Source organism: Leuresthes tenuis, unplaced genomic scaffold, assembly GCF_036924035.1.
Source record: "Leuresthes tenuis unplaced genomic scaffold, fLeuTen1.0.hap1 SCAF_11, whole genome shotgun sequence".
In the NCBI taxonomy this organism is placed as follows: domain Eukaryota; kingdom Metazoa; phylum Chordata; class Actinopteri; order Atheriniformes; family Atherinopsidae; genus Leuresthes; species Leuresthes tenuis.
In genome coordinates this window covers 32,951,108-32,965,479 of record NW_027325365.1, presented here as the reverse complement: position 1 = coordinate 32,965,479, position 14,372 = coordinate 32,951,108, and the positions used below count along the sequence as shown (strand labels likewise).

The window sequence follows — 14,372 nt, the reverse complement described above, 5'->3', positions numbered from 1 at the left end:
CGCTTTTGATGGTATATATTCGGGCATTTGAACCTTTTCTTACCCGCTTTTTACAAACTATGGTCGGACATTCAAACCTTCTTGTAGCCGAACACATCCACTCCTGCTTTTAATGATGAATGGTTGGGCATTCGAACCTACTTGTTGCCCGCTTTTCATTAATTTTGGGTGGACATTCACACCTTGTCGCAGCCAAACACCTCCGCTCCCTGTGTTGATCATGTATGGTTTGACATTCGCACCTTTTCTCACCCGCTTTTTTCAAACTATGATCGCCCATTCACAGCTTCCTCTCCACCATACTTGTATAGTGGGTTATTCACACCCACTTGCATCCGAAGACCTCCGCCCCCACTTTTGTTGATATTTAGTCGGTCATTCGCACCCTGCTTTTGGCAAACTATGGCCTTCCTGCAGCCAAACACCTCTGATCTCGCTTTTGATGATGTAAGGTTGGGCATTCAGACCTTGCTTCACCTGCTTTTCACCAAATATAGTCGGACATTCACACCTTCTTGCAGCCGAACACTTCCGCTCCACCTTTTAGTGTTCTATGGGGTATTCACACCTTTTTTTTCACCGCATTTTATAGATTATGGTTGGAAATTCTCACCCACTCTCATCCGAAGACCTCTCCTCCCGATTTTGTTAATATATTGTCGGGCATTCGAACCTTTTCTTACCCGCTTTTTACAAATTATGGTCGGACATTCACATCTACTTGCAGCCGAATACTTCCGCTCCACCTTTTAGTGATGTAGGGTTTGCATTTCTGCCTTTTCTTACCCTATTTTTATACTGATTGCTGAAGATTAAGTTGTTCTTTCTCAAACTACAAATTTTTTTTAATTGTTGAAACTTGATTTGAAGTGGATAAATAAGGAGGACAAACAGTTTTAAGTCAGGCTGATAGAAGGAAATAATTTTATAGCAAAATCTGTATATCGTCATATGTCGAGAGATGCTTATTGCTGAAGAAGTTCTTTCTCATTCTACAAAGTATAACGTTGTTTATCATTGAAACTTGATTAGACATGAATAAATATGAAGGACAAAGCAGTCTTAACTTGGTTTGAGTTAAGGAATCCGAATTCGTGCATAACTCGTAAAATAGAGCTTATTTTCGGTACACTTGATCTCAGCCAAAAGGCCGAGAAACGATAACTGTCCACTGGGTCACGTCGGAGGTTCCTTCTTGGCACATTGCGCACTTGTCGCGGTGTTCTTTTTATGGCCATAGGTGGCCAGAGTGTCACTTTGCACCTCCGCCCACCCGCTGCACTGAGCACTCTTCAGCCCTTTTAAATGGTATAACTTTGCACTCCCGCACGCTCCAGCAAGCACCATTCAAGCAACAACTTTGCACTCCAGCTTCAAACATCGGCACAGTCGCAACAAGTAAGGCGACTCTACTCAGAGATGTCACTCTGCACAGTAACAAGATTTCTTTTGCACAGACAGAAAGGGCTTCACCCGCAAAGGTAAAGCCTGCCAAAAATAGAAACAACTCATTAGTGCTGCTCTCCACGGAAGTCTTTAGTAAAAGGCGAAAGACTTGTACTTTATGAAGAGAAACCAGAGTACGATTATCCGTCACTGCGGGAGCAGGGCATCAGGCTAGTTGGCATAGCCACCTTCCCCATGGTGAGCTTTGCTTGGTTGAGACGCTTGTTCCCCCCCCTTGCTCCTCGGCTGACCAAGTAGGAACAATCGGGCCCTATTCGATGGCTGCAACACCTGAAAGAGATATTGATGCGAGACCCGATCAAAAGCTTTTTCAAAGTCTGAATTTAAGATGACAAGCCGGGTGTTTCTGTCTCTAGCTTAATCAATGATGTCTGGAATCAGTACGAGGCTGTCGGTGAGTTGTTTCCCTGAGATGGCACAAGCCTGGTCTGGGTGAATTACCTCCTCTAAATTAGAGGACATCCGTGTCGCTAAAACCTTGCTAAAAAGTTTACAGTCAAAGTTTAAAAGTTTGATGGGCCTCCAATTCTTTAGGTCAGTCTTATCATTTTTTTTATAAAGTAGAGTCACTATTCCCACTCTAAAATTGTCAGGAAGTCGGTCGAGTTTTTCAAAATCTTTAAAAACATCTAAAATATCTGATGATAAAAGGTCCCAAAAGGTCAGATAGAATTCTGCAGGAAGCCCGTCTAAACCCGGAGCTCGACTTCTCTTAAAACCTGTTAGGCATTTTTTTTAACTCTAAAGCAGTAAAATCCTGTGTCAAGTGTGCATTCTCTTTTACGGTTTTGTCAACGAATTTTAAAATTTCTGCCGATGTTTCCAAGTGCACTGCTTTCTCTTTGTAGATGTTACTATAAAAGGTATGTAGAGTTTCAATCATCTCTTGTGTGGATTTTGTTAAAAACCCATCTTCTCTCTTTAGATTTTGAATACACTCCTTTTTATTTATAACTTTACTTTCTTAAAAAAGTACCATGTGCATGTTTCACCTTCCTCAATTTCCTGCTCCCTGCTTCTTACAAAAATTCCTTTACTCTTTATTTCTGCTAAAACTGACATTTCCTTTTTCACATCTTTGATTTCTTCATTAAAGTCTATGCCACACTGATTTAGTTTAAAGTAGCGCTGTAAGCGTTTCTGTAGTCCCATCATACATCTATTCTCTTTCCTTTTTTTACGTTTACCTTGCTGTTTAAAAAAGGTAAAGTCTGGGTCGTTTCCTTCACCATTTCCCACCATTGTGCATGTGTTTCGTAGAGGTCTTGAAGGGTCTGCCACTCTTTATAACATTCCCTGTACTGACTGACTATGATTTCATCCTCCAACAGGGAACAGTTGAGTTTCCACAGACCACTTCCTACCGTCACACCAGAAGGGGGTGAAAGGGTGCAGGAGAGCACAAGGTGGTCTGAAAAGAAAACAGGGGTTAATCTAACATCAGTGGATGGGCAATCTCTAGTAAAAAAATAATCAATGCGAGAGGCTCTGGTGCCATCATGACTAAACCAGGTGAAGCCCTCCTCTCTGGGATGCATGGTTTTAAAACAGTCAGTAAGCTTAAAATCCCTGCACATGCCCTGAAGTAAAATCAAAGTCTTATCCATTTTAAAATCTCCCCCTGCTCTTTTTCTATCTTTTCTGCTCAAGATAAAGTTAAAATCCCCTCCTACAACTAAAGGTACTTGCCCTAGCATGTAAAGCTGTATATCTTCTAAAATTTCATACCTGTCATTTTTTCCATTGAAACCATAAATATTTAAGAGGTTAAAGTCTTGCCCCATAAAATTCAAGTGTGCTAAAAGTGCCCGTCCGTCTCTCACCACTTTGCTACCTTTCACCAGAACATGCGGATTTTTAATTAGAATGGCCACACCATCATTTTTATTTTGATTTGAGCCACTCCATATCGATAAATGGGGCCACATTTCCTCCCATTGTCTCTGGTTTTTTAAAAAAGGTAGTCCACATTCTTGTATTAAAAACACATCTGATTTTATGGAGTCTAAGAAGGAGAAAATATTCTGGGCTCTTGTCTTTGATTTCACACTTCTCACATTTAGTGTTGAGAAGGTGAGAACCATTAAAAGGATAAAGGAAAGTAGGTATGTCATTTTCGTTTTTCTAAGTTATCAAAACAAATTACACACTCAGGTTATTTCTTGGGAAACTATCTCTTCCTTCATTTCTTTAGGTGAAAAGTGAGTAGGGTGATCTATATTTCCTTTTCGGACTCTCGGTGTTGGCCTCTGACACAATGTTGCATTTAACTTTGAGTCCCTGGGGGTTGATTGCAGAGCTAAAGTTAAAAAGGAGACCTCATTTTGTGAGTCGGAGGGGAAGACTCTAGGTTCTTCCACTGAAGAACTGTCTGAAAGGGACCTAACCCTTCCCCTCTTCTCTGATAACACTGGGGAATCAGTGGACAACTCAGATGCCGTCCTCTTCGGCTGTTGACCTTCGGGGAGGTGAGTATCTTCACTAGACTCACCTGTCTGCTCTTCCTCCTCATTTAGCGTATCTCCACCCTCTGCCTGTGAATTCTCACAGACTTAAGCACTGAGTGGTGAGGCCTCTACAGGCCCTACCCCTTTTTGCTTCTCACTTCCAACCCAAGCTTTTGGCGGGAAGTTTGAATTGATTGGGTCAACCTCTTCACTTTGTTCACCAACTGCCACCTCTGGTCCTTCTCTTTGTTGGCTTGACTGTGGCTTTAGCGTCTTTAATTTGTTGGCAAAAGATTTAGGGCAATCTCTGAAGAGGTGATTTAATTCTCCACAGAGATTACATTTCCTGCCATTTGGACACTCTCCAAAAGTGTGCCCAATTTCTCTGCACTTCCCACATATCACCTTGGTACAAGCCTCAACCAGGTGCCCATGCTCACCGCACTTGCGGCAGAGCTTGGGCTGCCCCTGGTAGTGGATGTAACCTCGGTTTTCGAGGTGGCCAGAGTGTCACTTTGCATCTCCGCCCACCCGCTGCACTGAGCAAGCTCCAATTTCAACTCCTATTGCTAAAAATACATTTAATATGTAGTCCTCGTATATAGGACATATCAGATATTAAACTGATAAGAACAGATACTACACTTGATCTCAGCCAAAAGGCCGAGAAGCGATAACTGTCCACTGGTTCACGTCCGAGGGCCCTTCCTGGCACATTGCGCACTTGTAGCGGTGTTATTTTTATGGCCATAGGTGGCCAGAGTGTCACTTTGCACCTCCGCCCACCCGCTGCACTGAGCACTCTTCAGCCCTTTTAACTGATATAACTTTGCACTCCCGCACGCTCAAGCGAGCACCATTCAAGCAACATCGGCACAGTCGCAACAAGTAAGGCGACTCTACTCAGAGAAGTCACTCTGCACAGTAACAAGATTTCTTTTGCACAGACAGAAAGGGCTTCACCCGCATAGGTAAAGCCTGCCAAAAATAGAAACAACTCATTAGTGCTGCTCTCCACAGAAGTTTTTAGTAAAAGGCAAAAGACTTGTACGTTATGAAGAGAAACCAGAGTACGATTATCCGTCACTGCGGGAGCAGGGCATCAGGCTAGTTGGCATAGCCACCTTCCCCATGGTGAGCTGTGCTTGGTTGAGACGCTTGCTCCCCCCCCCTTGCTCCTCGGCTGACCAAGTAGGAACAATTGGAACCTATTCGATGGCTGCCTTGTCTTTTACTCTGTGCAAAAGACAAGGCAGCAACTAAAACACCACGGGAACACCGTATTGAGGCTTTGTTCTGACCGCTCATTCGGTGTTGCGTTTCTTTCAAGCAATTCTCCCGGTTAGCCCATACTCGGCTCGCTCCCAGAGCCGTCTTAAAGTCTACTTCGCATTCACTCTCTTTTCTCAGCAGACTCTTGGGATTTTATCTATAAAATGAATTCCTTCACTCAAACTATGTTAAACTGCTTTGTCCTTCATATTTACCATGTCTAGAAAGATTTAAACAAAAAAACAACGTTGTACTTTGCAGTAAAAGAAAGAGCAAATCTAAAGTTTCAGGAATCCGAGAATAAGCTTACTTTCATGAGTTCTTCACGATTTCGGATTTTGCTATAAAATGAATTCCTTCACTCAAACTAAATTAAAACTGCTAAACCGCTAATCTGTTACATGTAAGGCAGATGTCAAATTCACCGAAATAGGATCTAAGGGTATTTTGCCAATCAAGCTGTAGCAGCTTCGGTAAAAGAGTATAAGTTGAAGAGTTTGTGAATAAAGGTGTGCGCACACATAGTGAGCTGTAGGAAAATAGGCAGGGAGCAATGCCGGATGGGGTATATGTTCTTGTATGTTGTCTGACTGTTTGATTTGAATGTGTTGTGTAAGTGTCCTGTTGAATGTTACATGTTTGGGCTTTGACACGCTTCACTGTGGTTGTTAACTGTGTGGTGTGTCCTGAAATGTTATATGTTTGGGCTGTGTGACATGCTTAATGCTTGTCAGTAGCTACCCACTTATTCATATATAGCAACTGACAACATAAGAAGTCCGGACATACTTTGATAGTAGTTGTAGAAGTATCCTTATTGATAATAGATAAACTAATTCATAGTGATAGAACAGTAGATGAACAGGTGCCTGCACATGTCTCACGAAAATAAAATGGGTGTATGATTGCTGACGGCAGAGCCATACTGCCAAACTTATGAGTTCTTGTGGCAAACTTGATTCAGTGTCTTGACGTGTATACGCTGTTTCGCTGACTTGATTGTCACAAGAAACAAAGTGTGTTTGATAAGATCCGACCATTTTATTACGGGAGGATCAGTATGTATGGATTCTGATGTGACTGATAAACCCATTCGTATCTTAAGCATAATCTAATACGTGAGACAACGCCCTGGCACACAATCAAAAAAAAAAAAGAGAAAGCGGTTTTGTGTCACCACAGTCCATAATGTAGAAAAGAGAGAAAAAAGCCTTTCTGATTTGGTGTGTGCTAACAGTGCAGAGTGTAGAGAAAAGAGAGAAAAGAAAGTCGTTTTGGTGTCACGGGTGTTGTGACTTACACACACATTTCTGAATTGAGAGGAAGCACTAGAGTTTAGATCCCACATTTGTTGATAGGCATTCATTTATTTCTTCACTTCTGATGAAGTTTCAACAATAAACAACATACTTTGTATTATGAGAAAGAACATGACTCATTCTTCAGGAATCCGAAAATAAGCTCTATTTTACGAGTTATGCACGAATTCGGATTCTCCTATAAAACGAATTCCTTAACTCAAACCAAGTTAAGATTGCTTTGTCCTTCATATTTATTCATGTCTAATCAAGTTTCAACGATAAACAACGTTGTACTTTGTAGAATGAGAAAGAACTTCTTTAGCAATAAGCATCTCTCGACATATGACGAAGTACAGATTTTGCTATAAAATTAATTCCTTCTATCAGCCTGACTTAAAACTGTTTGTCCTCCTTATTTATCCACTTCAAATCAAATTTCAACAATTAAAAAAATTTTGTAGTTTGAGAAAGAACAACTTAATCATCATCAATCAGTAAAAAAAGAGGGTAAGAAAAGGTTAGAATGCCCGACTATACACCATCAAAAGAGGGAGCGGAGGTGTTCCGCTGTAAGACGGTGTGAATGTCCGACCATAATTTGTAAAAAGCGGGTAAGAAAAGGTTCGAATGCCCGACAATATATTAACAAAAGCGGGAGGAGAAGTCTTCAGATGAGAGTGGGTTAGAATTTCCAACCATAATCTATAAAATGCGGTGAAAAAAAAGGTGTGAATGCCCCATAGAACACTAAAAGGTGGAGCTGAAGTGTTCGGCTGCAAGAAGGTGTGTTTTGTTGCTGCCTTGTCTTTTGCACAGAGTAAAAGACAAGGCAATTTTGTAGTTTGAGAAAGAACGACTTAATCTTCAGCAATCAGTATAAAAAGAGGGTAAGAAAAGGTGCAAATGCCAACAATACATCACTAAAAGGTGGAGCGGAAGTATTCGGCTGCAAGTAGGTGTGAATGTCCGACCATAATTTGTAAAAAGCGGGTAAGACAAGGTTCGAATGCCCGACTATATATTACCAAAAGCGAGAGGAGAGGTCTTCGGATGAGAGTGGGTGAGAATTTCCAACCATAATCTATAAAATGCGGTGAAAAAAAGGTGTGAATGCCCCATAGAACACTAAAAGGTAGAGCGGAAGTGTTCGGCTGCAAGAAGGTGTGAATGTCCGACTATATTTGGTGAAAAGCAGGTGAAGCAAGGTCTGAATGCCCAACCTTACATCATCAAAAGCGAGATCAGAGGTGTTTGGCTGCAAGAAGGCCATAGTTTGCCAAAATGACCGTGCGAATGACCGACTAAATATCAACAAAAGTGGGGGCGGAGGTCTTCGGACGCAAGTCGGTGTGAATATCCCACCATCCAGGTATGGTGGAGAGGAAGCTGTGAATGGCCGACCATAGTAAAAAGCGGGTGAGAGAAGGTGCGAATGTCAAACCATACATGATCAAAACAGGGAGCGGAGGTGTTTGGCAGCGACAAGGTGTGAATATCCACCCATAATTAATTAAAAGCGGGCAACAAGTAGGTTCGAATGCCCAACCATACATCATCAAAAGCAGGAATGGATGTGTTCGGCTACAAGAAGGTTTGAATATCCGACCGTAGTTTGTAAAAAGCGGGTAAGAAAAGGTTCGAAAGCCCGAACATACACCATCAAAAGAGGGAGCGGAGGAGTTCCGCTGTAAGAAGGTTAGAATGTCCGACCATAGTTGGTAAAAAGCGGGTAAGAAAAGGTTAAAAACCCGACTGTACACAATCAATAGCGGGAGCGGAGTTGTTCGGCTACTAAAAGGTGTGAAAGTCCGACCATGGTTTTTAAAAAACGGGTAAGAAAAGGTGCGAATGCCCGACAATGTATGATCAAAAGAGGGAGCGGAGGTTTTCGGCTGCAAGGTCTGAATGTCCAACCATAATTTGTAAAAACCGGGGATGAAAAGGCTCGAAAGCCTGACTATATACCATCAAAAGCAGGAGCAGAGGTGTTCAGCTGCAAGAAGGTCTGAATGTCCGACTTAAGTTCAAATATATTAACAAAAGCGGGAGGAGAGATATTTGGATGAGAGTGGTTGAGAATTTCCAACCATAATCTATAAAATGCGGTGAAAAAAAAGGTGTTATAGAACACTAAAAGGTGGAGCGGAAGTGTTCGGCTGCAAGAAGGTGTGAATGTCCGACTATATTTGGTGAAAAGCAGGTGAAGCAAGGTCTGATAGCCCAACCTTACGTCATCAAAAGCGAGATCAGAGGTGTTTGGCTGCAAGAAGTCCATAGTTTGCCAAAAGCGGGTAAGGTGCGAATGACCGACTAAATATCAACAAAAGTGGGGGCGGAGGTCTTCGGATGCAAGTGGGTGTGAAAATCCCACCATACAAGTATGGTGGAGAGGAAGCTGTGAATGGCCGACCATAGCTTGCAAAAAGCGGGTGAGAGAAGGTGCGAATGTCCAACCATACATGATCAAAACAGGGAGCGGAGGTGTTTGGCTGCGACAAGGTGTGAATAACCACCCATAATTAATGAAAAGCGGGCAACAAGTAGGTTCGGATGCCCAACCATACATCATCAACAGCAGGAGTGGATGTGTTTGGCTACAAGAAGGATTTAATGTCCGAGCATAGTTTGTAAAAAGCGGTTAAGAAAAGGTTCAAATGCCCGAACATACACCATCAAAAGAGGGAGCGGAGGTGTTCCGCTGTAAGAAGGTGTGAATGTCCGACCATAGTTGGTAAAAAGCGGGTAAGAAAACGGTAAAATACCCGACTGTACACAACCAATAGCGGGAGCAGAGTTGTTCGGCTACAAGAAGGTGTGATAGTCCGACCATGGTTTGTAAAAAGCGGGTAAGAAAAGTTGCGAATGCCCGACAATATATGATCAAAAAGAGGGAGCGGAGGTTTTCGGCTACAAGAAGGTTTGAATGTCCGACCATAGTTGGTAAAAAGCAGGTAAGAAAACGTTAAAATACCCGACTGTACACAATCAATAGCGGGAGCGGAGTTGTTCAGCTACTAGAAGGTGTGAAAGTCCACCCATGGTTTGTAAAAAGCGGGTAACAAAAGGTACGAAAGCCCGAATATATACCATCAAAAGCGGAAGCGGAGGTGTTCGGCTGCAAGAAGGTGTGAACGTCCGACCAAAGTTTGTAAAAAGCAGTTAAGAAAAGTTTCAAATAACCAACCAAACATAATCAAAAGCGGGAGCAGAGCTGTTCGATTGCAAGTAGGTGTGAATGTCAGATCATAATTTGCAAAAAGCTGATGAGAAAGGGTGAGAATGCCCGACTATACACCATCAAATGCGGGAGCGGAGTTGTTCGGCTGTGAGTAGGTGTGAATGTCCGATCATTATTGCTGAAAAATGTGTTAGAAAAGGTAAGAATGCTGGTCCATACATCATCAAAAGCAAGAGAGGTGGTGTTCGGCTGCAAGTAGGTGTGATTGTCCAGCCATAATTACTCAAAAACGGGTAAGAAAAGGTAGTATTGCCAGACCATACATGATCAAAACAGGGAGCGGAGGTGGTTCAGCTGCAAGAAGGTGTGAATGTCCGACTATATTTGGTGAAAAGCAGGTGAAGCAAGGTCTGAATGCCCAAACTTACATCATCAAAAGCGAGATCAGAGGTGTTTGGCTGCAAGAAGGCAATAGTTTGCCAAAAGCGGGTAAGGTGCGAATGACCGACTAAATATCAACAAAAGTGGGGGCGGAGGTCTTCGGATGCAAGTGGGTGTGAATATCCCACCATACAAGTATGGTGGAGAGGAAGGTGTGAATGGCCGACCATAGTTTGCAAAAAGCGGGTGAGAAAAGGTGCGAATGTCCAACCATACATGATCAAAAAAGGGAGCGGAGGTGTTTGGCTGCGACAAGGTGTGAATGTCCACTCATAATTAATGAAAAGCGGGCAACAAGTAGGTTCAAATGCCCAACTATACATCATCAACAGCAGGAGGGGATGTGTTCGGCTACATGAAGGTTTGAATGTCCAAGCATAGTTTATAAAAAGTGGGTAAGAAAAGGTTAGAATGCTCGACTATACACCATCAAAAGCTGGAGCGGAGTTGTTCAGCTACAAGAAGGTGGGAAAGTCCACCCATGGTTTGTAAAAAGCGGGTAAGAAAAGGTTCGAATGCCCAACTATACATCATCAACAGCAGGAGGGGATGTGTTCGGCTACAAGAAGGTGTGAATGTCCGACCATAGTTGGTAAAAAGCGGGTAAGAAAAGGTTAAAATACCCGACTGTACACAATCAATAGCGGAAGCGGAGTTGTTCAGCTACAAGAAGGTGGGAAAGTCCACCCATGGTTTGTAAAAAGCGGGTAAGAAAAGGTTCGAATGCCCGAATATATACCATCAAAAGCGGAAGCGGAGGTGTTCGGCTGCAAGAAGGTGTGAACGTCCGACCAAAGTTTGTAAAAAGCAGTTAAGAAAAGGTTCGAATATCCAACCAAACATAATTAAAAGCGGGAGCAGAGCTATATATGAAGGACAAAGCAGTTTTAACTTGGTTTGAGTGAAAGAATTCATTTTATAGCAAAATCCCAAATCATGCAGAACGTATGAAAATAAGCTTATTCTCGGATTCCTGATCCTTCAGTGTTGCTCTTTCTTCTACTGCAAAATACAATGTTGCTCTTTGTTGAAGTCGATCTAGACATTGATAAATATGAAGGACAAAGTAGTTTTCACTTGGTTTGAGTGAAGGAATTCATTTTATACATAAAATCCCAAATCATGCAGAACTCATGAAAATAAGCTTATTCTCGGATTCCGAAAACTTTTGATTTAATCTTTCTTTTATTGCAAAGTACAACGTTGTTTTTTTTTTGTTTAAATCTATCTAGACATTGTTAAATATGAAGATAAAAGCTGTTTTAACATAGTTTGAGTGAAGGAATTCATTTTATAGATAAAATCCCAAATCATGCAGAACTCCTCAAAAGGGGCGTGTGGCTTAATCACAATTGTGGTTCTTTCTCATTCAGGGTAATATGAGGACGTTTATGCTTGAAATATATGTAGAAATGGGTACATATGAAGGACAAAGCAGTTTTCACTTGGTTTGAGTGAAGGAATTCATTTTATACATAAAATCCCAAATCATGCAGAACGTATGAAAAGAAGCTTATTCTCGGATTCCTGATCCTCCAGTGTTGCTCTTTCTTCTACTGCAAAATACAATGTTGCTCGAAGGACAAAGCAGTTTTCACCTGGTTTGAGGGAAGGAATTATTTTTATAGTAAAATCCGAAATCGTGCAGAACTCATGAAAATAAGCTTATTCTCGGATTCCTAAAACTTTTGATTTGCTCTTTCTTTTACTGCAAAGTACATCGTTGTTTTTTGTTGAAATCTATCTGGACATTGATAAATACCAGCCGAACATCTCTGCTGCCACTTTTGATAATTTATGGTTGGGCATTCTTACCTTTTCTTACCCGCTTTTTACAAATTATGATCTGACATTCACACCCACTTGCAGTCGAACACCTTCTCTCCCGCTTATGATCATGTGCGGTTTGATATTCGAAAATTTTCTTTCATGTTTTCTAGCAATTATTAATGGACATTCAGACCGTCTTACAGCGGAGCTCCTCCGCTCCCTCTTTTGATAGTGTATGTAGGGGCATTCGAACCTTTCCCTACCCGCTTTTTACAAAGTATAGTCGGACATTCAAACCTTCTTGTTTGAGAAGAAGGTTCGCACCTGCTTTTGATGATGTATGGTTGGGCATTCGCACCTTTTCTTACCCATTTTTCAGTAATTATGGGTGGACATTCAGACCTTCTTACAGCCGAACACCTCCTCTGCCACTTTTGATGGTGTATAGTCTGGCTTTCGAGCCTTTTCTTCCCCGGTTTTTACAAATTATGGTTGGACATTCAGACCTTCTTGCAGCCGAAAACCTCCGCTCCCTCTTTTGATCATACATTGTCGGGCATTCGCACATTGTCTTACCCGCTTTTTACAAACTTTAGTCGGACATTCACACCTTCTTGCAGGTGAAACACCGCCGCTCCCTCTTTTGATGGTGTATGTTCGGGCATTCAAACCTTTTCTTACCCGCTTTTTACAAACTATGGTCGGGCATTCAAACCTTCTTGTCGCCAAACACATCCACTCCTGCTTTTGATGGTGTATGGTTGGGCATTCGAACCTTTCCTTACCCATTTTTCAGTAATTATGGGTGGACATTCAGACCACCCATAATTCAGACATTCAGACCTTCTTGCAGCTGAACACCTCCGCTCCCGCTTTTGATGGTGTATAGTCGGGCTTTCGAGCCTTTTCTTCCCTGGTTTTTACAAATTATGGTTGGACATTCAGACCTTCTTGCAGCCGAAAACCTCCGCTCCCTCTTTTGATCATACATTGTCGGGCATTCGCACCTTTTCTTACCCGCTTTTTACAAACTAGGGTCGGACTTTCACACTGTTTAGTAGCCGAACAACTCCGCTCCCGCTATTGATTGTGTAGAGTCGGGTATTTTCACCTTTTCTTATCCGCTTTTTACAAACTATGGTCGGACATTCACACCTTCTTACAGCGGAACACCTCCGCTCCCTCTTTTGATGGTGTATGTTCGGGTGTTCGAACCTTTTCTTACCCGCTTTTTACAAACTATGGTCGGACATTCAAACCTTCTTGTAGCCGAACACATCCACTCCTGCTTTTGATGATGTATGGTTGGGCATTCAAACCTACTTATTGCCCGCTTTTCATTAATTTTGGGTGGACATTCACACCTTGTCGCAGCCAAACACCTCCGCTCCCTGTTTTGATCATGTATGGTTTGACATTCGCACCTTTTCTCACCCGCTTTTTTGCAAACTATGATCGCCCATTCACAGCTTCCTCTCCACCATACTTGTATGGTGGGATATTCACACCCACTTGCATCCGAAGACCTACGCCCCCACTTTTGTTGATATTTAGTCGGTCATTCGCACCTTACCCGCTTTTGGCAAACTATGGCCTTCTTGCAGCCAAACACCTCTGATCTTGCTTTTGATGATGTAAGGTTGGGCATTCAGACCTTGCTTCACCTACTTTTCACCAAATATAGTCGGACATTCACACCTTCTTGCAGCCGAACACTTCCGCTCCACCTTTTAGTGTTCTATGGGGTATTCACACCTTTTTTCCACCGCATTTTATAGATTATGGTTGGAAATTCTAACCCACTCTCATCCGAATACCTCTCCTCCCGATTTTGTTAATATATAGTCGGGCATTCGAACCTTTTCTTACCCGCTTTTTACAAATTATGGTCGAACATTCACACCTACTTGCAGCCGAATACTTCCGCTCCACCTTTTAGTGATGTAGGGTTGGCATTTCCACCTTTTCTTACCCTCTTTTTATACTGATTGCTGAAGATTAAGTTGTTCTTTCTCAAACTACAAATTTTTTTTAATTGTTGAAACTTGATTTGAAGTGGATAAATAAGGAGGACAAAAAGTTTTAAGTCAGGCTGATAGAAGGAATTAATTTTATTGCAAAATCTGTATTTCGTCATATGTCGAGAGATGCTTATTGCTGAAGAAGTTCTTTCTCATTCTACAAAGTATAACGTTGTTTATCATTGAAACTTGATTAGACATGAATAAATATGAAGGACAAAGCAGTCTTAACTTGGTTTGAGTTAAGGAATCCGAATTCGTGCATAACTCGTAAAATAGAGCTTATTTTCGGTACACTTGATCTCAGCCAAAAGGCCGAAAAGCGATAACTGTCCACTGGGTCACGTCGGAGGTTCCTTCCTGGCACATTGCGCACTTGTCGCGGTGTTCTTTTTATGGCCATAGGTGGCCAGAGTGTCACTTTGCACCTCCGCTGCACTGAGCACTCTTCAGCCCTTTTAAATGGTATAACTTT

At 42.1% G+C, this 14,372-nt stretch overlaps 3 non-coding genes across 3 annotated transcripts; all 3 read right to left on the bottom strand.

Moving 5' to 3' along the window:
* Nucleotides 1–1,470: 1,470 nt before the first annotated feature.
* Nucleotides 1,471–1,584, bottom strand: LOC140318774 (U5 spliceosomal RNA). Its single transcript, XR_011917919.1, has one exon. It is a non-coding gene; the product is annotated as a U5 spliceosomal RNA (small nuclear RNA).
* Nucleotides 1,585–4,403: 2,819 nt separating this feature from the next.
* On the bottom strand, nucleotides 4,404–4,589 carry LOC140318753 (U2 spliceosomal RNA). The gene has a single exon (XR_011917899.1). It is a non-coding gene; the product is annotated as a U2 spliceosomal RNA (small nuclear RNA).
* Nucleotides 4,590–4,874: 285 nt separating this feature from the next.
* On the bottom strand, nucleotides 4,875–4,988 carry LOC140318699 (U5 spliceosomal RNA). The gene has a single exon (XR_011917852.1). It is a non-coding gene; the product is annotated as a U5 spliceosomal RNA (small nuclear RNA).
* Between the last annotated feature and the right edge of the window lie 9,384 nt (nucleotides 4,989–14,372).